At 35.4% G+C, this 27,047-nt stretch overlaps 1 protein-coding gene across 5 annotated transcripts in view; it reads left to right on the top strand.

The window, feature by feature from the left end:
* Positions 1-27,047, top strand: part of NAALADL2 (N-acetylated alpha-linked acidic dipeptidase like 2) — a 1,520,504-nt gene that overhangs the window by 675,871 nt on the left and 817,586 nt on the right. The window lies entirely within an intron of this gene.

Below are 27,047 nucleotides of genomic sequence, written 5' to 3'. Positions count from 1 at the left end.
ATAAAAAGAGGTGAAATACTTATTCAGGTCCCAGGTAATTTATTGAGTCTTGTCCTCAGTGTTTCAAGAATAACTTTCAGATTTTTTTTTTTTAATAACAAGTGCTATATTTTCAACTATATGGTGAAGCAGTTGTATGTCTGTCTTCTCAGGACTATTTCCACTTCATGTATTCTATATTTTGTCCCTGTAAGAATACTTGAACTTGTTAGACAATGTAGGTGAGTCTTGTGATTCAGAAAATATGGTCACACTGTAAAAGCCACAACATCACAATAGGCTGTAGAGTTTGCCATGGAAATTTTACTTCAACTATCATTCAAGAATGCTGGAAGAGCTTGAGAGCCTTTACACCAAGGATGACGGTATAACACTGGGTTAGGAAGTAGGAAATCTTGTGTCTTGAATTTGCATCCTCATCCTGCCCCTTAGTATCGGTGATCATAGGCAAGTGACCAACCTTTCAAAGTCTTGGTTTCCTCATCTGAACGTGAGGATCATTAAAGAATAAATTTCAAAATGGTTTTAATGAGACTAGAAGCATGGTGGGTAAATTCTTCATAAATGCTAGCTGTTGTCATTTTTATAGTTAATTTTATTAAACAAGACAACAGATAATTGGATATCAACATTTGAGGCCATGTCAAATTATCTAGGCATGTCTAAAACAAAATGGTCATGCTAAAGACCTCTGGTAAGAATTCTATCCCTTCTTTGGATTTTATATTATTGACTGAGTTAGCTCTCCAATTTAAAAAGGAGGATGACCTCTCCATCTTAGACAAATACCACTACTAGAATGCTTATTGTGACATGTGTCTTTAAAAGGTTTCCAATTGCCTTTCTTGCTGCTGATGATAACTGTAGTATAGGTTAGCTATTGAAAATTGAAAAGGTAGTAGAGGTTTAAAAAGAAAAGAGCCATTCTACTTCTTTACAAACAATTGCAATGACAATTTTATTCCATTTTCTTTTAATTCCTCAGGCTAGATTATACGAAGTAGATTACAGCTGTAGACATTTTAAGACCTTTGATACATTTTCTTAAATTGTGTTTCCAAAAGTGTTGGTCTCATTCATACTCCTATCAGCAGTGTTTTGAGACTGCTGGCCTCTTTACAACCTCCTTGGCACACAGTGATTTTTTTAATACCATTAAAGATTTTTGAGGCCAAACTTGCAAATTGAATAGCACAATTGCCTTCAGTCTTCAGTTATTAATGAGACACTATTGGGTCAGTAATGGCTTTTTTTTTTTAAAGCTAAAATCAGTTTTGTTTGTTTTATATTTGAAAGTGGTAAACGGGACCAACATTTATTATGTTATTAACGTTGCCTTGAAAAAGGTTTATTTGGTCCTGTAGCATAGAAGTGACTGCAAGAGAGATGATCCTACAGCTTTGAGATCAGTCATGGGAAAACAGAGCAGCTCTATACTTCTCTTGTAAATCATCATTCTAAGTCATGTTGAAGGTAGTCACACAGACAGTGTAATTCAATAGCTCTAAAGAGGGGTTACCACAGTTACCTGGAGCATCAGACTGGAGACTTCTTCCTAGGTTCTTTGTCCTAATACAGTTACTTGTCTGAACTGAAGTGAAAATGTTTGAGTGCTATTTTTTTAACCTTGTTAGTGGCATGAAGTATATTTTTATTTTTTCTGAAGCATTGTGAAGGATATATTTGAAGTCAGTGCTGCAGTTTTATTTCAAATAAATCCTAGATGGCCAGCTTGACCTATGGCTAAATTTCAGAGTTTATATTCACTGCTACCCAAGAGGAGAATTTAATGGAAACCAGTGGTTACATGCCACTGAATATTCATTATTAGTAGACATCTTCCTCATGTAAGACAGTGATTGGAATGGAATGATCATTATAAAAAGAACCTCAGTTAAGACTTCTTTGACCAACTATTTAAAACTGTAAGCCCTCCCCCTGCCCCCAGTTAAGTCCCAGTTTCTATCTCTATTCAGGATTTTTTTCCATCTATGCACCATTTCATAGCCTATGTATATTTATAGTACATATTATATATGTTATACTGCATATAATATATATTTAAATTTTTGTTTTATTGTTTTTCATACCACACGAGAAGTAAGTTCCATGAGGGCAAGGATTTTTGCTGTTCTTTTTATTGCTCTATCTCCTGTGTCTAGAAGTATACCTGGCAGCACATAGTAGATGCTCAATAACCATTTGTTAAATTAGTGAATGAATTTTACCAAAAATTATATTTCTAAAAGATGCAGTAAAGAACAAGATGAAATAGATGTGACTAGTTTCTTTTTTTAGAATAAATGCTAATAACTTTTTTTTTAAATTTATTTTTGACTATGTTGGGTCCTCGTTGCTGCGCGCGGGCTTTCTCCAGCTGTGGCGAGCGGGGGCCACTCCTCGCCGGTGTGCGGGCTTCTCACTGTGGTGGCCTCTCCCGTCGCGGAGCACGGGCTCTAGGCGCGCAGGCTTCAGTAGCTGTGGCACGCGGGCTCAGCGGTTGTGGCTCGCAGGCTCCAGAGCACAGGCTCAGTAGTTGTGGCGCACGGACTTAGCGGCTCCACGGCATGTGGGATCTTCCCGGACCAGGGCTCGAACCCGTGTCCCCTGCATTGGCAGGCGGATTCCTAACCACTGAGCCACAGGGGAAGCCTGCTAATAACTTTTGACTAACATCTCTCAAAGTTATAACGATCTAACATAATGCTAGTCAAAGCTATTAAAATACAAGAACATATCTGGTGATATATAAGGTATTTTAGGCCAGATTTTCTTTATTTATCAAAAATATTCCCAAAGCCAGATTTTCAGTATCTATTACATACCACCTATTACCATCCATTAAAGTTAGGGAAATCTGATATTCTGGGTAATGCTGTTATTATTTCCTCATTCTACTCCATAATCTTAATCTTGTTATTGAAAAATTTTTGTGTGTGAAATAAATACATTGACTCTACAGCTTTTCAACTGGAGTATATCACATATAATTATAATTCTTCAAAACTATTTGTGATTTGAACGCTCCCTAGATACTCCCTAGATAATATTAGAGAATTAATGTTATTTTAGGTGAATAATTGTATTGTAGTTATGTTAAAAATTAGTCCTTATTATTTAGAACTATATAATTATTAGATAATAATAATATATTATATAATAATAATATATATTATATAATATATTAATATAATAATATAATAATTATAACTATATAATTATTATTAGAACTATATATTATTTAGAACTAAAATAATTACATGTAAACTATGTCTGAGTTTTTGGTTTGAGGTTGTTTATTTTTTCCAAAATAATATGAGTGAGAGTTGATGGGAATGTGGATATGGTTAGGTTGATGGTCAGCTGGGTGATGATTACCAGGGGTTGATGGTTGATATATTTTTCTCTACTTCGATGTGTGTTAAATATTCTTCATAATAGAAGAAAAATAAGGAGAAAAAGGAGCAGGAGGATGGAAAGGGGGAGAAGAAGGAAGAAAGGAAGTATGAGAAGACAAAAGTATTTACGGAGGAATAGAGTAGGTGTTAGACATATAAGCAACACTGTATAAAACCTTATTTCATGTCAAGACTGTTTTAAATCATTTAATCTTCACAGAAACCATATGAGCTGGGTTCTAGGATTATCATCAATTTTCAGATGAGGAAATTGAAGTTCAGAGTGGTTAAGCAACTTGTTCAAAACATCAGTGGTGAAGCTGTCGAACGCTTCATGTCACTGAATCATTGTAAGGCACACTATTATTTTATGTATCTCTAAGAAGGAAAAATGGAGAATTTTTATACTTACTGAAAGAACCCTTTTAGGGTTCTTGACACAAACTTTTTTTTAATCATTCTTTATACATCTTATATCATTCATAAAAAAGAAAACATAAGCAAAATAATAAGCCTTTTCTAAAACATTTTACATTCAGAGAATGACTCATTCAAATCTCTTTTTGACTCAGAGTGGTTAATGCCTGTATTTCTCCATGCAGTAACCCTCTCTCTACCATGAAGAGAGGTAGTGATACAGGATTCATTAAAAGTGCTCCATGATTGTCTCTGGGCCTTTCTTCCAAGCCTGTGACACCCATTCTGCAAGTTTTGATGCTGATAATTTCCTGAATTTATCAAAAATTATCAATGGAAGGTTTTTTTTTAACAACAACCAGGATCCTAGTTTTTTCTAAAATCATCCTTCAGTGGCTCAGTAACTTGAAACCAAGAAGGGACTACAGTTGTCTAATCAGGTCCAGAATAATAACCAATTTAGCACATGCACAAACTAGTGAAAGTATGTCACAAATGCCACCTGGGGTAGGGCAATTGTAAAGACTTGATATGAATTTGGAGATATTAGAATATGTGGGGAAAAAAGTAAACATCTCAGAATATATAAAGTAGATTCCTTAGCTGGGTAATGAGTGCACAGATATTCATTATGTGTATATAAAATGTTTGTTGGAGGAGGCCTTTGAGAGGATATGACTGCTGGTTGACCCATGAGCTGGACTCTAGCAGTGGGAGGTTCCTCATCCCCTTTCTTGTCCATGGAATGTACATTCTGCCCAGTGTTCTTACAGTGAAGACCATTTTCAAGGATGCAGCCTTGAGAAAATATGCTGTTGAGACCATCGGCATAGTATATGTGACTGAGCCCAGTTAAGGCCTCTATTACAAAACTTTTAAGATTCTGGAGGGGGGCGGTGGTATGGAGCTCTATTCATCTTGTGCCCACCCAAGACAAGCCTCATAATAAGCCTTGCTTATTAAACCTGCAACCTAACAATCTAGAGCCGTCTCCCTCTTTCTGCAGCCTCTCCTTGCCCTCCATGTACAGGGGCCAATTTACAAACCAACAACATCATAACAAAAAATTAGATGAGACACGAAAGGTAGATTGAGATGCTTATGCCAAACCTTGTATTTCATGCTAAAAATATTTTTTTCCTTTATTCTAGAGAATGGGTATTTAGAGGAGGTTCTTAAGAAGGACAGAAACAAAACCAAAAATGCTTAATTTTAAAAGATAACTCTGTTAACAGTGTGTAATAGAGACTAATTATGGCTAGAAGCAGAGCAGCATTAAGGACTGAGAAAAACAAAGGGGACAGAGCACAGGGTAAATTTGGGTGACTGTCAAGTGGGACAGGACACTGGATGAATGACAAACCCACTAATACTTCATGAATAAATATCAAGCATATCTTGGCTTGTTATTTACCTCATCTTTCAGAAAGTCAAATATTAAGTTACTTTGGACTGAATGTGTTTTGATGTCTGAATGCAATGATCAGTCTGTTTTCTTTTAGAGGTTCTGCTTGATACATTGAAACATAGTCTAATATCAAGACATAAGTAGGGAACAGTTGACACCGTTATACTTAATACAGTATTGTTTTAAAATCTATGATGTAAAAGATCTACAAACAATAAATGCTGGAGAGGGTGTGGAGAAAAGGGAACCCTCTTGCACTGTTGGTGGGAATGTAAATTGATACAGCCACTATGGAGAACAGTATGGAGGTGCCTTAAAAAACTAAAAATAGAACTACCATATGACCCAGCAATCCCACTACTGGGCATATACCCTGAGAAAACCATAATTCAAAATGAGTCATGTACCACAATGTTCATTGCAGCTCTATTTACAATAGCCAGGACATGGAAGCAACCTAAGTGTCCACCGACAGATGAATGGATAAAGAAGATGTGGCACATATATACAATGGAATATTACTCAGCCAGAAAAAGAAACGAAATTGAGTTATTTGTAGTGAGGTGGGTGGACCTAGAGTCTGTCATACAGAGTGCAGTAAGTCAGAAAGAGAAAAACAAATACCGTATGCTAACACATATATATATGGAATCTAAAAAAAAAGAAAAAAAAAATGGTTCTGAAGAACCTAGGGGCAGGACAGGAATAAAGATGCAGACATAGAGAATGGACTTGAGGACATGGGGAAGGGGAAGGGTAAGCTGGGATGAAGTGAGAGAGTGGCATGGACATATCTACACTACCAAACATAAAATAGATAGCTAGTGGGAAGCAGCCACATAGCACAGGGAGGTCAGCTTGGTGCTTTGTGTCCACCTAGAGGGGTGGGATAGGGAGGGTGGGAGGGAGACGCAAGAGGGAGGAGATATGGGGATGTATGTATATGTATAGCTGATTCACTTTGTTGTACAGCAGAAACTAACACACCACTGTAAAGCAATTATACTCCAATAAAGATGTTAAAAAAATAAAATACAATAAAATCTATGATGTGTCTAGTCAATGTCTTAAATGCAAATACTTTAAAAGTACTGTTTATTTTCAAAGATACTGTTCAAATCTAGGTCTATAGTGCAAGTGATATGTCTGTGCAGATGTGTGTTTATTCAGTATCTATTGAAGTCCCCTGATAATTGGCGTATGGTGTTATATAACAATACATAATAACATGTGATGACTGTAATTAAGTACATTGACTTAAGACTTTGTCTTTTAATGATCCTCAGTGGATACTGAATGAAAGGTAAATTAAAGGTTCATTAAGCTGTGTTCAGAAGAAAAAAAAAAAATGTTTCCAAATGGCAGATGTACCATGAAGTGAAATGAATTTTATTAAGATCGGCTCTTCGGTGTTTTTTCAAGTGACAACTCTAGCCTAAACGATTTGAAGTGTTTTAAGAAATTAAATAAGAACATTTATTTTCACAGTTTATTTAACATTTTGAGTTTTAAATGTGTAAAACAACTGGGGAGAACGTTGGAAATTCGGCTATTTCTACATCAAAGTGACCTTTAGTGTGGTTCTGTTTAATGTTCTGATGTCTGAAAGGAAAAGCAGAGCAGAAAGGGAAACAACAAAAATGTATGCAGCGTACATAGACAAAACATCTGCAGCACCCAACAGTTTTTCCATCAGATTAGCCGGCATTTAAACTTATTTAAAAAAAAAAAAAAAAGTTATGCTTTAAAGTTTGAATGGGAATTCAAAGAAAATAACATACAGGGGAACACTTCTAACTTGGATCCTTATTCCTAAAGCTGTTAAGAAGGCATTTAAAAATACTAAAAATGTAATTAATTTGAGCTTTCTGTATATTTACCATACTAATAGCATTATTAAGCATGCAATAAGGACAGTGCTATTTATTTAGTAATGTTATAAATGTACTTTCAGCTTTCTAATTCTCTGGCACATGAATATTTATTAATAGAGGCATCTGCTCTTTTAAAAAAAATTGCTTCTGATTCCAACATCCTATGTATCCTTATAAAAAGAGGCTTTACTTTTCTAAAACAAAAAACCTTGTATGTGTCCACATTTCATTTTTTTTTTTTGCATAGCATGATCTTTTTAATTTTTTTAATAGCTCCTATTGCGTTTATTTTTTGTCATTGATTTTTTTCTATTCTTTTTCAAATTCTTTTCCCATTTAGATTATTACAGAATATTATGCAGAGTTCCCTGTGCTATACAGTAGGTCCTTGTTGGTTATCAGTTTTATATAGAGCAGTGTGTAAATGTCAATCCCAAGCTCCCAGTCTATCCCTCCCCCCTCCCACTTCCCCCCTGGTAACCATAAGTTCATTCTTTGTGAGTCTGTTTCTGATTTGTAGATAAGTTCATTTGTATCTTTTTTTTTTTTTTAGATTCCACATATAAGTGATATCATATGATATTTGTCTTTCTCTGTCTGACTTACTTCACTTAGTATGATAATCTCCAGGTCCATCCATGTTGCTGCAAATGGCGTTATTTCATTCCTTTTTATGTCTGAGTAGTATTCCATTGTATATATGTACACATAAATACAACTATATACCTTTATATATAGATGTATATATAAAGAAGATGTACCACATCTTCTTTATTCATTCATCTGTTGATGGACATTTAGGTTGCTTCCATGTCTTGGCTATTGTAAACAGTGCTGTGATGAACATTGGGGTGCATGTATACTTTCGAGCCAAGTTTTTCTCTGGATATGTGCCCAAGAGTGGGATTGATGGATCATATGGTAGCTCTATTTTTAATTTTTTATGGAACCTCCATACTGTTCTCCACATTTCGTTTATAAGCAAACACAGGTCTGTGGATGGGAAGAGGAGGAATCATTAATCTTATCAATGGACAACAGATCCTGAAGGCAAAACGTTCTCCTACCTGAAAGTTTCCCTGGTGTAAGTTTGGAATATTTAGGTTCATTTCTGTATACCATTTTGGAAACTTTTTGCCTCTAGCCCATATAAATTACCTGCATTTTTACTGGGAACAATTATAAAATGAAGAAATTTTGACTGGAGTTTAGGAAAGGAAGTTATAGCAAAAGGCAGAGCAAGAGTAATAGGAGTTTGCAATAAACTTAAAAAAGTTTTATTGAGATATAAATCACATACCATAAAATCCACCTGTATGATGTATACAATTTAATGGTTTTAATGTATTCAGAGTTGTACAACTATCACCATAATCAAATCAATTTTAGAAACTTCCTATTACTTCAAAAATCTCCCATTCATTAGCAGTCACATGGTTACTTCCTCATTTCCTCCAAACCAGCTCCTTCCTCTGCACCTGCCTCAGCACCATGCAATCACTAATCTACTTCCTATCTCTATAAACTTGCCTATTCTGGACTTTTAGTATAAATAGAATCTTACAATATGTGGTCTTTTGTGAAAAACTTAACCTTCACTTAAAGTAATGAGATTCATCCATGTTGTAATATGTATCAGTACTTAATTCATTTTCATTTGCTAAATAATATTCCTTTGTCTAGATATACTATATTTTATTTATCTTTTCATTATTTAGTAGATATTTGGGGTATTTTCCCTTTGTGGTTATTACGAATAATGCTGCTTTGAAACATTTGTGTACAAATTTTTGTGTAATGTGTTTTCATTTCTCTTAGGTATATTCCTAGAAGTGGAATTGCTAGATCATACAGTAACTTAATGTTCAGCCTTATGAGGACATGCCAGACTACTTTCCAAAGTAGCTGCACTACTTTACATTCCCACTAGCAATTCATCAGAGTTCCAGTTTTTCCACATTCTTAACACTTCTTATTACTGCTTTTTGATTATAGTCACCCTAAAGAGTGTGAAGCGGTCTTTCATTGTGATGTTGATGTGCATTTCCTTAATGACACTCAGTGTCTTTTCATGTGTGTATTATCCATTTGTATATCTTCTTTTGAGAAATGTCTGTTCAGATCCTTTGTCCATTTACAAAAGTTTTCTTCTGGTAATTGAGCTGTGTATGTTCTTTATTTATGCTGGATAGAGTCCCTTATCAGATATGATTTGTAAATATTTCCTCTTGTTCTGTGGATTGCCTTATCACTTTCTTGATAGTGTCCTTTGAAGTACAAATGTGCTTTTGATGAAGTGCAACTTTTTCTTTTGTTGCTTTTTTTTTTTTGCAATAAAGTTTTGAGAGATAGAAATATGGAGAAACACACTGGTCCTTCAGTATGCTACAAGTTTTCTAAAATGTTTTTGGATATACATGTCCAGATTACACTTAATGTCTGGGACTAAAGAGAGAGGTGGGATGTGGAAGTTAACTCCAAGTCAAACAAAAAAATGGTTTTCAACCTTTGGAACAAGGACAGGCCATGGAAAGTAACTCTTTACATGCATATTTTCTGGGACAAAGTAAAATGAATATGCAAGCTTCTTTCTGAAACTCTAGAGGAGGGATCCCTGAAGAAGCAAAGGATGCAAAAGAGCCAACTTCAAAATAACTATTATTATTTACTTAAATTGTGTGGGATACCCTTGGTATTTTCTTGATTTAGCTTGCTGTCTTTAACATTTCATTTTTAATGAATATAAGAATTGTTAAACTCTGAAGACATTGTTTCACATATTTCAGAAATATACCATTAAAAGGTTATTTCTGTGGGTTTTTTAGTTAATCTAACCCCAATATTTCCTTTAAGTTCTTAAATTCTTAAGCTGGAAATTATGCTATCAAAGTAGTTTGCTGTGTTTACCTTAATTCTAACCCTAATTCTCCAAGTTGGTGAGGGTCAACTACATCAGCAGGATAACGAGAGTATGTGTCTTCATAAAGTATCTATTCTCCCAAAGTTAGCAGCATTTGCTTGTATGTCATAATATAAGCTTATCCAGGCAGAATTACAGCTGCCTGATACTTTGTAGACAAAGCATTGAAATCTAAGGTATTATTGGTTATAAGAAAAAGAATGTTTTCTTAATTAAGAGTTCATTTTACATGCTGAAACATTTGGATCACTGCTCATCGGGGTTAAAGAACAAATTAAAATAAGATTCAACACCTCAAAAATCCTGTTTACATATTTTTTAACCAAGATTTGACTTGGTCCAATGCCTAATAAATCTCCTATGTACATTAAACTCTGCTAACTTTGTCACTAGAACTTAAAAACAAAAAACAGAGTCTCACTTAACCCTGTTGTGAAATTTTCAGAAGAAAATATAAGATTGAATTTTGCTTTCAAAATGATCTCTTGTTTGGAGTTCATATCAGCAGTTCTTTGACATTCAGGACATGAGATGAAATGTATAAAGACAATGGAAGTGTCTTGAACGTAGTTTTTATCCCTTAGCTCTTCCCCCAGGGTCCACTGTTAGAGGTTGGAAGTGGGACACCAGCCATCAGCAAATGCTTTCCACAGCTATCAGAGCAATGCCAGTGCACAGCCTCCTTTCTTTCTAACCATTTTGCCAGTGAAAAGTTTGGGAACAGATGGATGATTGAGGATATGAATGTGGAAAACACATCACTGTCATCATTATCACTTAACACAAGGCAAAGTTCGCATATACATATAATATAAATTTTAAATGATTATAATTTTAAATAATTATTGTATAAAATTGATATATATATTTAGTATAAATATGTATTAAATATAACATATGATATATATAACATAGTATAATTGCAGACGATCATAAAATTAAGCCAAATCTATACACTTTGAGTTCTAAATAACCCAACTTTGGTAAAGAGCATCATATTTTAGTGTAATTGCTTCGATCTTCACTGTTACCTATCTGCATACCTCTCTGGGTTACCTAGTTATTCTGCTTCACTGTAATATGTTCTTGATGCTAGCTTTCCTTGCTCCATATCATTTTTGTGAAACATGACTCTCATGAATCTTTATCCTCGAAGAACCTGCAATGATCACCTTTTACATAGGTAGACGTTTCCTGTCCCCTCAATCAAAACTTATTTTCTACCAACCTCTGATATGTACTTTTTTCTCAAGAGTCCCTTCATTGACTCCTATATGCAGATACTTATTCCCAGCTTCCTGCTTGAGCTTATCTTCTTTATTTCTTTAGTGACTTCGTTCTTAAGCCCTATTCATTTTTCAAGGCACAGCTTTAATTCCCATCAAAACCCTTCTTAGTTTCACCATTCTTGAATTCTTTAGACCCCATGGTTTACTTCTTGATTAGGCTTTAAGTGTGTATATAGAAGTTCGTCTTTGCTGATGTAATTTACTTGAAGCATATCCTTATATATTTTTGTTTCTATTTTCATAGCTCCAATACTGTACACATATTCTTGTTGCTTTATCTTACCGGTGATGATGATTGGCAGCCATTTATAGAATGCTTACTCTGTCTTAAAGTGCTAAGTGCTTGAAATTTATCCATTGAAGTCTTACAGTGACCCCATAACTACAGTCATTCTGTGTGTGTGTGCGTGTGTGTGTGTGTGTGTGTGTGTGTATGCATGTATGTACATACAGGTTAGGAAGCAGAATCTTAGAAAAATTAATTTCCTGTCCTAAAATCCCAAAGTTGGTAAGTGGCAGTAGTGGGATTCATATGCATTTCTGTCTTAAACCCAAGGGAATGCTCTTTCCTATGTTTTGCTGCAACATTGTTACTGTTTTCCACTCTTATAACATCTTTAATGCATGTGTCACAGGAGCTTTAAAAGGGCCTCCTGGCTTTAAGTGGAATGAAAGACTTTGTTTTTGATTATTAGAATCTGCATTTTAGATATATATTCTATTTCTATCCTGAGTCCACAAAGTGAATTATGAAACTTCATTTAGGGGCTTCCCTGGTGGCGCAGTGGTTGAGAATCTGCCTGCCAATGCAGGGGACATGGGTTCGAGCCCTGGTCTGGGAAGATCCCACATGCTGCGGAGCAACTGGGCCCGTGAGCCACAACTACTGAGCCTGCGCGTCTGGAGCCTGTGCTCCGCAACAAGAGAGGCCGCGACAGTGAGAGGCCCGCGCACCGCGATGAAGAGTGGCCCCCGCTTGCCACAACTAGAGAAAGCCCTCGCACAGAAACGAAGACCCAACACAGTCATAAATAAATAAATAATTTTTTAAAAAAAAAGAAACTTCATTTAAATATCATAAAAATTAATCCTATTCCAAGAATATCTGATTTCAGCGTTATCAAAAAGTGTTTCACTTTAGCTTGAACTTATTTCTTAGAGATGAAAAATGAAACTTGATGAACAGCATCAATATCATTTGTTACAATTTTGATTCCAGTTGAGGAGGAAGGCAGAGAGGGGGATGCACTTTGTTTTTAAGAGCAGGAGATTTAGTAAACTCTAGCTTTGTTGTTTTAAAAGTCAAACTTGATTTAGTTTTTTTCTCCCCCCTCCCTATTTTTAAAGAATAAATAAAAATATTTTCTTTTCTTTGGAACAATTTGTTCATGCTTTAGGAGCCATTTAATTAAATTATTACCTGCTGGAAGCACCATCTGTTTTCGTCCTAGAAATAAGAAGCGTAACTTTCTTTTACATAGGCTTGGTAAATATGTAGAAAGTGCCAAAAAGTAATAAATATCATCAGCAGATGGACTGAGGCACTTCAATCTCTACACAGTCTTGATTGTTCTGGGCATAGCTAAATGGATTTTTTTGGACAAATTCCTTTCAAAATGCATTATGTGCAGAAGGGAAGTTGATTAATCTTCTCCCATAGATCTCTTCACATTTTCCCCCTCAAGAGATAGGACCTGATTTTGTTTTTAACTCTGTGTATGCCCACATTACAGACATCAGTTCTGAAAGATGTAAGTAACTTTATAATGTATCTTAGGGACTCGAAGTTGGTAAGTTCTAAGATGGATTTTCCAGAAGCCGTCTCTCCAGAAGTTGCTTCCTTCCTCCTCTGCTTCTGTGTGCCCATCCCCCTGATACAATTTTCACATCTGACACACACCCCAGAAGTCTCCTGTTTCATTCTCTCATTCCAGGCTCTTATGTCCTCCTCAGTGATAAGAGAAATTTAAGCACTTGTACAAATTCACTTGTGGTTTTTCCTCCCAGCAGCAATATTCAGAAATTGGGATGGCTGCCTGTGATATAGACATGAGAGTGATTAACTTAATTCATATTAATCAATTTTTATTCATCATTAATAGTCTGATTAATTATATAATAATGATAAATAGTTCTTAAAACATTTTATCAGTTATCTCATTTGGTTTTTCACACACATAAATCTAATTTTACCTATGGAGAAAAGTGATTTGCTCTGGGATTCATAGCTAGGAACTGTGGATCCAAAATCTAAACCTAAGTCAGGTGGGGATAGGGTAAAATGGGTAAAGTGAGTCAATTGTATGGGGACAGATGGAAAGGAGACTTTTGGTCGTGTGTATACAGAAGTTGAATTACAACGTAATACACATGAAATTTACAAAATGTTATAAACCAATGTTACCTCAATTAAAAATAAGTGAAACAAACAAAAAATAAACCTAGTTCTCTTGATGTCTAATAGTTTAGAATTTTAAAACAATAGCAGTTATATTGGGTTTTACATTTTATCAACTGCCTTTTAAATATTTAACTTTATTCATCAATTAACACTTAGAGATATATAGAATAGATACTACATCCTCTTTTAAAACCTGAATGAGCTGAAGTAATTGCAATAAGATGCATTGCTGATAAAATGGCAATTATTTTACCCTAAATTCTATACTTTCTTCAAGACATCATACCTATTGGGCACCTATCATTTATTACGCAGCTACAAGGTTCCAAATACTTTGCTAGGCTCTAAAGATAAAAAACTAGACAAATTAACTACCTCCATGGATCTGAACCTGAGGGCAAATCAGGCAGAGGAAGAGCACATGCAAGGTGTGTGATGTGTTCCTGAAAGCGGGAAGTAAGGAAAAGGATCAGAACGGAAGTTGAGGCCAGGGCACAAAGGTGTTCTGTGACTTGGAAAGGAGTCTGTGAAATGTCCTCGTAGTGCAGAATAAAACCCCTCATGGGATCTTAAATGGTCAAGCTATGTGGTCAGATTTCTGCTTTGGAAAAAGAGCTTTAGTAGTATTCTGGTTGTTTATTGCTGAGCTCCAAACCACTCCCGTATGGTGTAGCTTTGAACAACCACCATTTTATTATGTCTTCTTATTTGATCAGGAATATGGTCAGGTCTCTGCTGGCCAATTATTTGGCTCCACGTGCTTGTCACTCGGAAATCAGCTGGTGGCTGGTCTGTTCTCACATGTGTGGCACATTGATTTGGATACCTGGACTCAGCTTCCTTTCCATATGGTCTCAGTGCTTCTCCACGTGGCCTCTCCAACAGGGTAGTTGGACTTCTTGTGCTCAGGGCTTCAAGGATTCGTTCTCTGTAAAAGTTATTCATGCCTTAATTACAGTTCTCATAAGACACTTTAGCAAATAAATATTGCACTATGATTTAATCTGTTTCATTAAGAGCTGTCATATTTAAGTTAAATGATTGCTCTTAAGATGTATGTATTTCAGAAAGACCATAGATTTAAATGTGAGGGGATTGTGAATTATTCAGGGGTTGTCAAAATTCTGGGTTTAGTCCAACAAATGTTTACATGGTCAAAGAATTATTATAAAAACTATTGGCAATAAAAATATTAATAAGACCTAATTCTTGAAGGCAGAACAAGACAGGAAAAGTCTATTGAAAAGAAAAATTTTTTAATTAATTAAAATAAAATCATGAGCTTAGCGCCAGTAGCCATGAGGATGGATGTGAAGTTTATTGGGGAAAGCCACAAGCCAGTTTAGTGAGGCTAGAGAGTAGAGGCCTCCATGGGTGTGTGAATGGGTGAGTTTATTCATTTCCTGTTTTCACTTTTTTCTAAAAGACTCTAAGGAAGCTACTTAGGGATGGAGATTATATGAAAAGGTCATACTACACAATGTTATTAGGGCTTGATTGTGGGAAAATTGAGTGATGTTCTTCTATGTTTTTTTCTTAATTTTTGGAGGAATTAAAAATATGCTCTCATATGATTGTTTTCGGTCATGATTGCAGAGTGGTTGAGAACAAAGGCACTGGAACCATACTGCCTGAGTTCAAGTCCTGTGTTATCTAGAGCAAGTGACTTCAACTCTCTCTCTCTGTAGTGTCCTTATTTGTAAAATGGGGATGATAACAATGGTAACTTCATGGTATGGTTTTGATGGTTAAATGAATTGATATAAGTAGAGGGTACATAGTGGTACATAAATGTGTGCTTTTTTTCCCCTAGTACTATACTCTTTAGTACAATTAAACTAGTCAAGGTCATCTGTTTACAACTTGTGTTGCAATGCTCATTCCCATTTTAATTTTGAATTAACTTTGATTTTCCACATCCTTAATGATTACGTTTCTTTTTAGGCAGAAACCATAATATTTCCATTATTTTGGGCTCTGAAATATTTTAAAATTTCTCAGGAATGATTAAATACCTCAATCCTTTACACGGTTGAAAAAAAAAAAGGATAAAGAAAAGAAAAAGAAAGCTTTGGTTCCTAAAATCTATTACTGAGAGAGAGAGATTTTATTTGAGGGCCGTAGTTACGGAGGATGAATGGAACGAGAAGGGCCATCAGTCGCAATAGCTGAAGGAAACCTATATAGAAGTGTTAGAGAGAAGGCCTTTCATTTTCCCTACAGAGTGTCAGAGAATGGAACTCCCAAGCAGCAAGCAGCAGGTTAAGGGCAAGTTGAGTTTTACTATTATTTTGAAGACTCAAGATTTGGTGTGTTTGGAATGGTAAGGCCAAACATAATCTTTGATTTGGCCATGAGGTCATCATTTCAAATACATCCACTGATTTTTTTTTTTAATTAATTAATTAATTTATTTATGGCTGTGTTGGGTCTTCGTTTCTGTGCGAGGGCTTTCTCTAGTTGCGGCGAGCGGGGGCCACTCTTCATCGCGGTGTGCGGGCCTCTCACTATCGTGGCGTCTCTTGTTGCGGAGCACAGGCTCCAGACGCGCAGGCTCAGTAGTTGTGGCTCACGGGCCTAGTTGCTCCGCGGCATGTGGGATCTTCCCAGACCAGGGCTCAAACCCGTGTCCCCTGCATTGGCAGGCAGATTCTCAACCACTGCGCCACCAGGGAAGCCCCATCCACTGATTTTTTATTCAAGATATACCATTCCCAGTATATAGAAAAGAATGAAATGAACTCTTTATGGTCAGTTATTTTAATTTCAACAATTTCCTGAGACATCAATAGTGAAATAAGTAAGAATGGACAAGTGAAAATGAAATAATGGGAATGGCTGAAGGGAGGCAAATAATATAAAGAAAAAAGATAAAGGACTTATTATGGGAAGAAAGAAAAGAGAAAAGAAGCTAAAATTCATGTTGGTAAAGTAATAATATTTGACATTTTAAAATTGAAGAGCTAGGTGAATTTTAAAATTTTGCATGTATTATAATAAACTACCTTTCAATAGTGTCAATTATATAAAAGTTCTGTTAAACATTTTACATTTAATGCTTTGTGAATATTGCATTTTCATGCCTTTTGCCTGACATTTAATTTCTTATCAGCATTACTTTTGTGTGCCATTGGAGGTATTCCATTTTTTATAATCCTGTTCATAAATAAAATATAAATGACATAAGCAATGCCCAGTGTAGTTTTTAGTAAATTATTTAGTTGCTTTAATTTACCCAAAACTATTACTATGCATATATGTAAATTAGTAATAAAAATTAACTTCTCAATGCCAAAGTGTCATACAGATGTAATATGTTGTTGTAGTATTTCTCATCCTGTTTCTTTTTCAATAAATCCTTTTTTCTGAAAAGGTTGACAGTCACTTGTATTATCATACTTAAAGGTCTTTTATAGAAAGAACTTGAATTTTATACGTTAAAATGATAATTTTGTCACCTTTTTTCCAGATACCATTTTATTTTTTGTACTAGTGGCAGGCCTAGAAGAAAATATTGCAAAAATATATTCTTATTTAGCTTCAGATATATATATAATTGTGGATATGGCATTTTAGAAATAAAGAATAGCAAAATCTTGGGCAAACTATTGTTCTCTTATGCTGCTTGAGATAATTTTTTTTATTTTGATTTTTTTATACAGCAGGTTCCTATCAGTTATCTATTTTATACACATCAGTGTATACATGTCAATCCCAATCTCCCAATTCATCCCATCACCACCACCCCCACCCCCCGCTTTACCCCCTTGGTGTCCATATGTTTTTTCTCTACATCTGTGTCTCTATTTCTGCCCTGCAAACTGGTTCATCTGTACCATTTTTCTAGATTCCACATATATGCGTTAATATACGATACTTGTTTTTCTCTTTCTGACTTACTTCACTCTGTATGACAGTCTCTAGGTCCATCCACGTCTCTACAAATGACCCAATTTCGTTCCTCTTTATGGCTGAGTAATATTCTATTGTATATATGTACCACATCTTCTTTATCCATTCGTCTGTCAGTGGGCATTTAGGTTGCTTCCATGTCCTGGCTATTGTAAATACAGCTGCAATGAATATTGTGGTACATGACTCTCTTTGAATTATGGTTTTCTCAGGGTATATGCCCAGTAGTGAGATTGCTGGATCATATCGTAATTCTATTTTTAATGTTCTGAGGAAACTCCATACTGTTCTCCATAGTGGCTGTATCAATTTACATTCCCACCAACAGTGCAAGAGGATTCTCTTTTCTCCACACCCTCTCCAACATTTATTGTTTGGATTTTGTGATGATGGCCATCCTAACTGGTGTGAGGTGATACCTCATTGTAGTTTTGATTTGCATTTCTCTAATCATTAGTGATGTTGAGCAGCTTTTCATGTGCCTCTTGGCCATCTGTATGTCTTCTATGGAGAAGTGTCTATTTAGGTCTTCTGCCCATTTTTTGATTGGGTTTTTTTTTTTTTAAATATTGAGCTAGATGAGTTGTTTATATATTTTGGAGATTAATCCTTTGTCCGTTGATTCATTTGCAAATATTTTCTCCCATTCTGAGGGTTGTTTTTTCATCTTGTTTATAGTTTCCTTTGCTGTGCAAAAGCTTTTAGAGATAATTCTTAAAAAACATTTCAATTTTGATTCTGCCATCAGTTGTCAACTGAAAACTTCATAATTCTTAGTTTTCTTACCATTAATGTATTCCTACTACTTGTGCAAACATAATAATTCACTTAAATTCATTTTTAGTCCTAAGGTAAAGTGAATTAATATATAAGACCTTTGTCTTTTAAGGAGCATACCATGCTGTTAACTACACTCTATTCCTGTCATTGTATTTTGGGTTAAATCCCCAATTTTAATTTTCTTAACTCCATGGTCTAACAGTTTATATAAGCTGAATACTAAAATTTTTACATCGGGATATTGCTCTTGGATCTTTAGCTGAAGAACAGTTTTTCAGAATTTACCCAATAAAGATTTGGGATGGTTCATATGATACATATTTTCTTAGTAACTGAATTTTTTTTTTTAATTATTTATTTACTTATTTATTTTTGGCTGTGTTGGGTGTTCGTTTCTGTGTGAGGGCTTTCTCTAGTTGTGGTGAGCGGGGGCCACTCTTCATCGCGGTACGCGGGCCTCTCACTGTCGCGGCCTCTCTTGTTGCGGAGCAGAGGCTCCGGACGCACAGGCTCAGTAGTTGTGGCTCATGGGCCCAGTTGCTCCGCGGCATGTGGGATCTTCCCAGACCAGGGCTCGAACCCGTGTCCCCTGCACTGGCAGGCAGATTCTCAACCACTGCACCACCAGGGAAGCCCTTAGTAACTGAATTTTAAGTGAATATAAACATTCTCTACCCATGTGTTTTTCTGGGATGTTTCCTTTCCCACTAGTTAACCACAGTATCATGATATATTAACACTTGTTCCTAATAACACCCTAAAGGAACAAGTATGAAAAGAACCATTTCAGAAAATGAAAAGCACAGATTCTGGGTGCATTGAATTACCAACCTGGGCATCGAATAGGCTTTCTGTGTTATGATTTTAGGAAACATAGGGATATGAGTTTTAAAATAAAGCACTTACAGTTTGTAGAAACCTGTTGATACTTTCTGAAGAGTAAAGATATTTAAAAAGTAAGCCAATAAAGTACCTTTGAAAAAAAGTGAAAAATAGAGTGCGTAGTGGTATCATGTAGATAAACGCTTCATCTGTCTGTTCCCAGAAATCCAAGAGCCATAGTCAAAAAGCAGCAATTTAAGATGATTCACCTTGGCTGAAAGGATGAAAAATTGCAGTGTATCTATCAAGCTGAGAGGCTCCTCCTGGCAGACAGCTCTCAGAGCAGAGCAGTGACTGCATTGACATTTTGACTCTTGACACTCTCGAAGCCCTCTTAGGCCCATGTAAACCACATGTAGTAGGGGTGGACCAAAGGTTTTGAATGTCTGAAAACAGGACAGTGGCAGGTTGAATGTGAACTGTAGCTTTCAAGTTCTAAGCGCAGTTGCTTTGCTCTTTGTCCCCCAGCAGCAGGAGAAAAGAGAAATTTTGAAAATGTTGCTAAGAAGAGACCCTAAAGTGGAGGTTGTGGTGTTTTCCTCAGAGCAATGGACTTGGAAGCAGTTCTCCCTTATTTAAAAACTACAGGGCCAGGAAACATCAGTGTCTGCTAGGGCACTGTCGAGAGCAAACCACAGAGATCTTTTAGGTCCTGGAGTCTGAGCAGCCCCCGGGGATCTAAAGATCAAGGCAGGATCATTCAGATTTAACGGACATCGAGCTGCCTGGTGTTTGTAGTCACATTGGTGACAAACCAGGGATACATAAACCCATCAGATCTCTGAATTTGTTAACATCATACCAACTTTGGGAACTTTCAGAGAGTCTGAATGTTGTCATATTTAAAACGAGTAGGATTTGGAATTTGACAGGTCGGGTGTGATACTCCAGCTGCTTGTACTTTCATAGCTGTGAGAACTTGGGGAAATGACTTAATCCCTCAGTCTCAGATACCTCATCTGTAAAATGGGGACAGTAATAGTACTTATCATATAGGATTGTTTAATGAAACGACAGTATGTGTGTAAAGTGCCAACCTGATAGTAAGTCCTGGATCGTTTTAAGGGCTCAATAAATCGTATATTAGCATGTGATTTTGGATACCATAACATGGGCATGGTTGTATATCCAAATCTAGGAGTAAAAGATAAAAAGGAGACACATGGATTTCTCTGACTAGATAGAGAAAAATACTGATAGCTTACCAACATGGAAATTGGCAACTACAAAAAGAGATAACTCAGAAAAAATAAAAATAAACTCTTCAGCTAAGACTGACAGCCTTGTGATTACCAAGTGAGATTAGGGGAAGGCTGACTGAGCCTCAGAAGACCCGAGAGATGCCCTTCTGCACCCTGACTGCAGTGAAGCTCAACTACAGTAAAACTCAATTTCAGTGGCTTTCCTTAGACAGACTATCAGAGATTTTTTCCCTCTACTCTTCTTTATTTTATGGTTTGTGGTGTCATTTATCTCATGTATGTGCATCTCTAATGTAAGCCACATCCATACTCTGAAGGGGAAAAGAATGTAAATTCTGTAGAAGTAAATAAATACTCTAAATACTGTAAATGGAAATGATGACCAGGAAGAAAAAAACAGAAGATACTTTAGAATCTAGGGGGAAATCAGACACTAAAAGGACCAGGAAAGGAGTCATGGAACTGTTTACACATCCCTAAATAGAGTGTTGTGATGTTAGTGGAAATTGAAACTCCCAAGATAGTTCGAACACTTAGTATTATATAGAGTATCTACCTGTTCAAGTAACCCATAGAGTGTACTCTATTATTTCAGGTCATTTAAATTAATTCTTCTCTTTGCCAAGTTCTATATTGAATTATATCATTCTAATATTGGAAAACCTTACTGTAAATACAGGAGCTCTCAGGTGGGCCCAACTAACCATTCAGTTAGAGTGTGTTACACAAATTGCTTTTACACACAGGTACCCAAAGAAAGGCAGGGCCCACTCAGGGAACTGGCAGGTGGTCATATATATGCAAGCGATATAAAACACATTTACACAAACTAGCTGGATTTCATCAAGTAATTTTCCCTCAGATGGTTTTGACTGCATTTTGCAATTTAAAGCTCATTAATTTGGCATCTTAGAAGCACACCTTTTACATGTCATTTAGAGATCAAGGTAACTCAGGCCTCAGAGTTAAATTTTAATTTTATACTCTCCAGCTTGATGATCTGCTCTGCCTAAATTCAGTGTGCTATTACCTGTTTCAGAGTAGGCTTGGCCTAATTTTTTTTTCCTAAAAATAAAGCACAGATAATAATTTCCCCTTTATAGACTCTTTATTCAGTTAGTGAAACATGAACAACAAATAATTATTGTCATTTCTTTTATGCAGTTAATATACAAATTTGCAATAAGGCATTCTTAACCACCTTTCCAGACACTGTAACAATTGCTGAGGCCATTTCGCAAAACTAGATGGGAAAAATAATCTCATTATACTGAAAAATTAAGTCAGAGGACAGAGTCTTCTGAATTACTCTTTTTATAGTTTTATCTTTGGCCCTGCTCTCAAGCTGAGACCATTAAAGCTTTCAACAACAAAAATTTATTCCACAAATATGGGCTTTATTTGTACAAACTAGGTTTGTACTGAAAAATTTATGTCAAGTGTTTTCAGCCTATAAGGAATATCTTTAAACTTAAATTTAAAAATTCCTCTGGGCACTCCTAGTTCACCGGTGCAGCATCTAAAGTAATGCTGCACGAAGGTGCATAATGAATACCTTTTGATGATGCACCGCCATTTCTAAGAAATGCCTTTGCCTCAAATCAATCTGCTTCAACCAGCAAATGATTTGATATTCAAAGCTTCAGGAAACACTGTATGAATATATTTTTTCCCCATTGTACAATAAAGGTTCAATCATAGAGCTGTCATCGGAAATTGAGATTCTGCCTTATGTTTTCAAGTTAATCTGCCAGACTCGTTTATTTATTTTACTTGTAAAATAACTTTTACAAGTAGAAAAGCCTTTAGATGTGTTCGTAGCTCTAATAAGATCTATACAGTCTTTTATACTGGTTGAGTTAAAATACTATCGGTATCATCATAGTCAGTGGATCAAGTCAACCACCCACGACAAACATGGTGTTCTACCAAAAACATACATAACCCATGTTCATGATTAATTATCACTAATTCCTGGAACTGTTAAACTGAATTCTTGAGCATTATGGTTGTTTTTGTAAATTGACTGAAAAGAAACTCAACTCTATAATAACAAGATATAGAATTGGTGGTTGCAAGTAAAATGTAATAACGACTTTTATGTACGTATTAGCCACACTTCTATCTATCTGAACCACAGCTAATGACGAACAGATGTTTCCCCTTCAAAAGTGCTTGAGCGCGCTGCTCCATCCCTCATTATCTCCAGGTTCTTGTTATTGAAACTTAAGCCCTCTGGTCATAATTTAATTTCATTAAGTCTGTATTTTAAAATTGTAAGCTCCAAATCCTTCTATTTTCTTAAACTCTATAGAATTTCTGGGGTGGTGCTTTGTTAGTGGATCACTTACACCGTGTTAGACCTTGTTATAAGCATCTTTAATAATTTATATCATTTACTCGTGGTAATGCTGCAAATGCAGTGCTCTTATTATTTCCACTGTACAAATAAGGGATTTAAGCATAAAAAGATTAAGTGACTGGTCTAAATTACATAGCAGAGCTAGGACTTGAACCAGGTCGTCTGACTATAGAGTCTGCTAATTTAGAGATCGATAAGGTCAGGGCATGCATGTAATAAATTCCCTCATTGTGATTGCTGAGCAAGATAACGTGTCATAATCATATTTCTAAGTGACATTTGTAATATATAACTTATTAAAATGAAACTTTTGTTTAACATGTATTTATCATCTAAAATATTTGCCAGCTGTTGTGTTAAGTTAGATTTGCAGCATCCAGAGACTGTATTTTATATATTGAAATTTCAGCCTATTTCTGTATTCATCTTTTATTTCTACATAATTTACTTAGTTTCAGCCAGTAAAAATGTGTGAAACAAAGCATTCGGAAGTATCAATTTATTTTAAACTACCCATATGCTTAGTAAAATTACTTCATTTTTTATTGATCTAAGCTTGTCATAGTGTAAAAGAAATACCTTTTAGTTCATCTTGTATTTGCTTTCTTTTCCTTAGAAAAGAATAAGTGTATATAAATGATAAATGTTTGAGTATACTGAATTTTAATAACAATTTAGCCTTTATTGTGGGCCTGGGTGGGAAAGGATCTCACCTAAGCAAATAAGATATGTTGAAAACATGGGGAATGTATTGTACTTTTCATAAAAATTGCATTTTATAAAAAAAAGTATAATATAGAATGTACGCATGCTACAAATATTTCTGTTTTAAGAAATGTAGCAAGTTTCTATGACTGGTCTACACCTAAGTACATATTTTTGAGGGAAACATTCATGTGGTAGATTCTAAAGTCTACTACATGTATTTTTTAAATTATTCATGTAGGGTAGCTATAAATAATATGACAATATAAATTAAATGAATCATGTACATCAGTTACAGAAAATATATGAAGTTTGGCATAATTATGCAATCATACCTAAGACATGCTGATTTTGCTGAAGATTTCTTTTTATAATATAAAATTTCTGTTGTGGGAATTTGAAAGTTCTGTTGAAAAAAGTGTGATATTTCCTTTACTTGACCTCATGGGGAGTAGGTTTTTAAAGAAAGCTACATTCTTTGTGGGACAAATGAAATAATTGGTGCTTACTTTAAATATGTTATTAGTTTTATTTAATAGTTTGTTATTCAGTTTAATTTTTGAGGAGTTCATTTTAAATACCTTAAGTGAAACAAAACTGTCAGGGCAGAGGTTTATATTTTTGTAAAAAGCTATACTATTTTCCTTAAGGCAAGATAATTTTAAAGAAATGAATTTCTAGTGGATTTATAATATAAATTTATCAAATAAGTGGTTAAATGCTTCATTATAGATGTTATCACATACTTATTTTCTTGGAAATTTTCCTAAAATACTTCGGGTTTTTTTTTTTTTTTTTTTTACATCAAGTGGCTTGATCTACCCAGATACTGCTCTTCTGGAAGATAGAATTTAGTGTAAATTTATAAATGTGTAATGAGTCCAAAAGTGGTAGTAAGGGTGTCAGGCAGACATCCATCATGGTGAGGAGTTAATATCTGTATCTGCATTACATTCTAATTGATGGCTCTGTCTGATGTCTGAAAAGCGTTAAATTGCTGATGTACAGATAATGGAATACCTATTGTCAGGCTAGAAATGAAAACTCTTCCTCATCACTGCAGTTGGTTTGTAAATGATTTGTAGAGAAATGACTTTGAATGTTTGTATTAGAGGTCAGAATTAGAGATTTCACATTTCTGTAGTAACTCCTGGGTGCCAAGTCTTCCTTGAGCATAAAACACACTCTACAATTAAATTTAAAACAAAAAAAAACCCCAAAACCTTTAGAGAGACTCTGAGTCATAAAATGGGAGGAAAAATCTAGAAAACTATATTGAGATAGTGTCTAAGTAAATCAATAATGCATAAACTGAACAGTTAGAGAAATAAATATCATAATATCATGGCAAGATAGGAATTGATTGACATTTAAGCCAAACAAGAAAAAAAATTGACTACTGCCAAGATATTGCAGTATTTTGCAATGTACATTAAAAAAATGGATTGTGGGGTATTTAACCCCACAACTTATTAGTTTACCACTAACTTATTAATCTCATATTTTTATAAAACCACAAATCACCTTGTGTGTCCCCAAACATCACTTTTCTCAGCCTAAAGAATGACTCAACTTTGGACCTCAGCTTCCTCTTCTGTAATATGAGAGAGGTTAGAATCATGGATTTTAAAGGATACTTTATTTCTACTGTCTTCAGGTTTTTCCTGTTCTCTAGTATTGTCTGGTACTATTTTTGTTGTTTTAACCAAGTATGATTTAAAGTCTTCTTCTATCAGTTAATCAACCATCTCCTAACCTGTCTGAATAATTATCACTAACTCCATATATCACTCCTTTTCTCTGCTTGTCTTGATGTGACCAAAGACAGAATTCAAATAATGCACTTTCTTGAATCATCATGGAAACCAGGCCAAGCAGATAAAAGGGAGAGGAAAAGAGGGAGGGACGAAAGGGGTCTGCAGAATCACTCCTGAGGCTGTTCTAATACATAGTACCAACTAAGCATCTGCATGATAAGAGTTGGTATGTCATGTGGTACTTTTTAAAAATATTTTAGTCTCTACATATAGACTAATTGTAAAAAAAAAAAAACACCAAAAAACAAACAAAAACCTATCATATACGTGTGTGTGAGTGTGCGTGTGTGTGTATTATGCAACCTGCCCCCCTTCTCCACAATGTCCTGCAGAATTATATAATTTCTTCTGCATTATTTAATTCATTTTATTTCTTCCAACAATCCTTGACAATCCTCTCTCCTCTAATACCAGAAATATCCCTTCAAATCTATATAGCCTACGTGACACTCAATGGATGTTTTAGCTTCACTGTCTCAATTATTCCTAGTGACAGCACTATGATGTTTATATTATCACCATGCCCATATGACAAATGAAGACCCTGAGTTGCAAAGAAGTTAAGCCTTTTGCCTATGGTCACCCTTTCCTAGCTTTTTCTCCAACTCTGGCTCGCACACCAGTCTGGGTTTTTCAAATGGTCCACGTACCATGCACCGTGCACTTGTATTCCTCCGTGTGTTTATACATTTTCCCCCACCTGGCTGCTCTCTTCTCACACCCCTGGTGTGTCCTAGTTTAACTCCTCCTCTCTCTCCAGAAGTACCTCAGAAATAACTTTGGGTGGGGAATTATTTCCCATGTTCTCTGCTAGAATCTGTCACCCCTGAGTCTCCCTTGTGCTTTGCATATTTTATGTGACATACTTGTTTGTTCAAATGTCCGTCTCTCTTATTGAATCATTCCCTACTTGAGGAATAGGGACCCGTTCATCTTTGTTTTCATTGCCTATCCCAGTACCTGATATGTATTAGGTACTCATCTTTATTGAATTAGCTCTGGACAAGAATAAATTAAAAATGGTATCGTAGCAGATGAGAAATCTAGTCAGAATTAGAATTTCTATTTTGTAGAGTTTAATATTTAATTGTACTTGAACTCTCTTAAACATTCAGGACATTTTAATTTATATGGACCTCTGCCAGCCAGGATTGGAATTGTATATACCCATAATTCTGTACATAATGCCACTCCCTTTCATGAAGTCTTTGTTTGTATCTTTTTCATTAGAGTTCACTTGTTAACAACCCGCCCTAAGACACTTAGCAAATCAGTTGTCAGCTGAGCTCTGTTTTTCACTCACCACAGTGGGGTCCATAGAAAAATCGTAAAATGTAGTGAGGGACCTTTGAATCCAGCTGGGATGACAAATCTAATACACAGAAAATTTAAGTATAAATACTCCTAATGTGCAACTACAATACACCAGTGTGTTACTGAATACAGACTGAAGATCACTTGTAGTTAATTAGTCCAGTTTTCCTAATACTGCTCTGCAGGATACAACAAACTGTCATCCAAAACTGTGCAGGGGAGAAAAGCCTCCATCTGCCACTCAGTAGCAAGGTTATGAAAGTAAACTCTCCTATCCTGGCAAAAGGCTTCCCTCTTTGGATGGATGCCATCCCAGACTTTTATTTAAAGTTCAGCGAGCCAGGCCAATTCATGTCACTAATTCCA

The sequence above is a fragment of the Eubalaena glacialis genome, chromosome 6, assembly GCF_028564815.1.
Source record: "Eubalaena glacialis isolate mEubGla1 chromosome 6, mEubGla1.1.hap2.+ XY, whole genome shotgun sequence".
Lineage (NCBI taxonomy): Eukaryota > Metazoa > Chordata > Mammalia > Artiodactyla > Balaenidae > Eubalaena > Eubalaena glacialis.
This window is presented reverse-complemented; position numbering and strand designations above follow the sequence as displayed.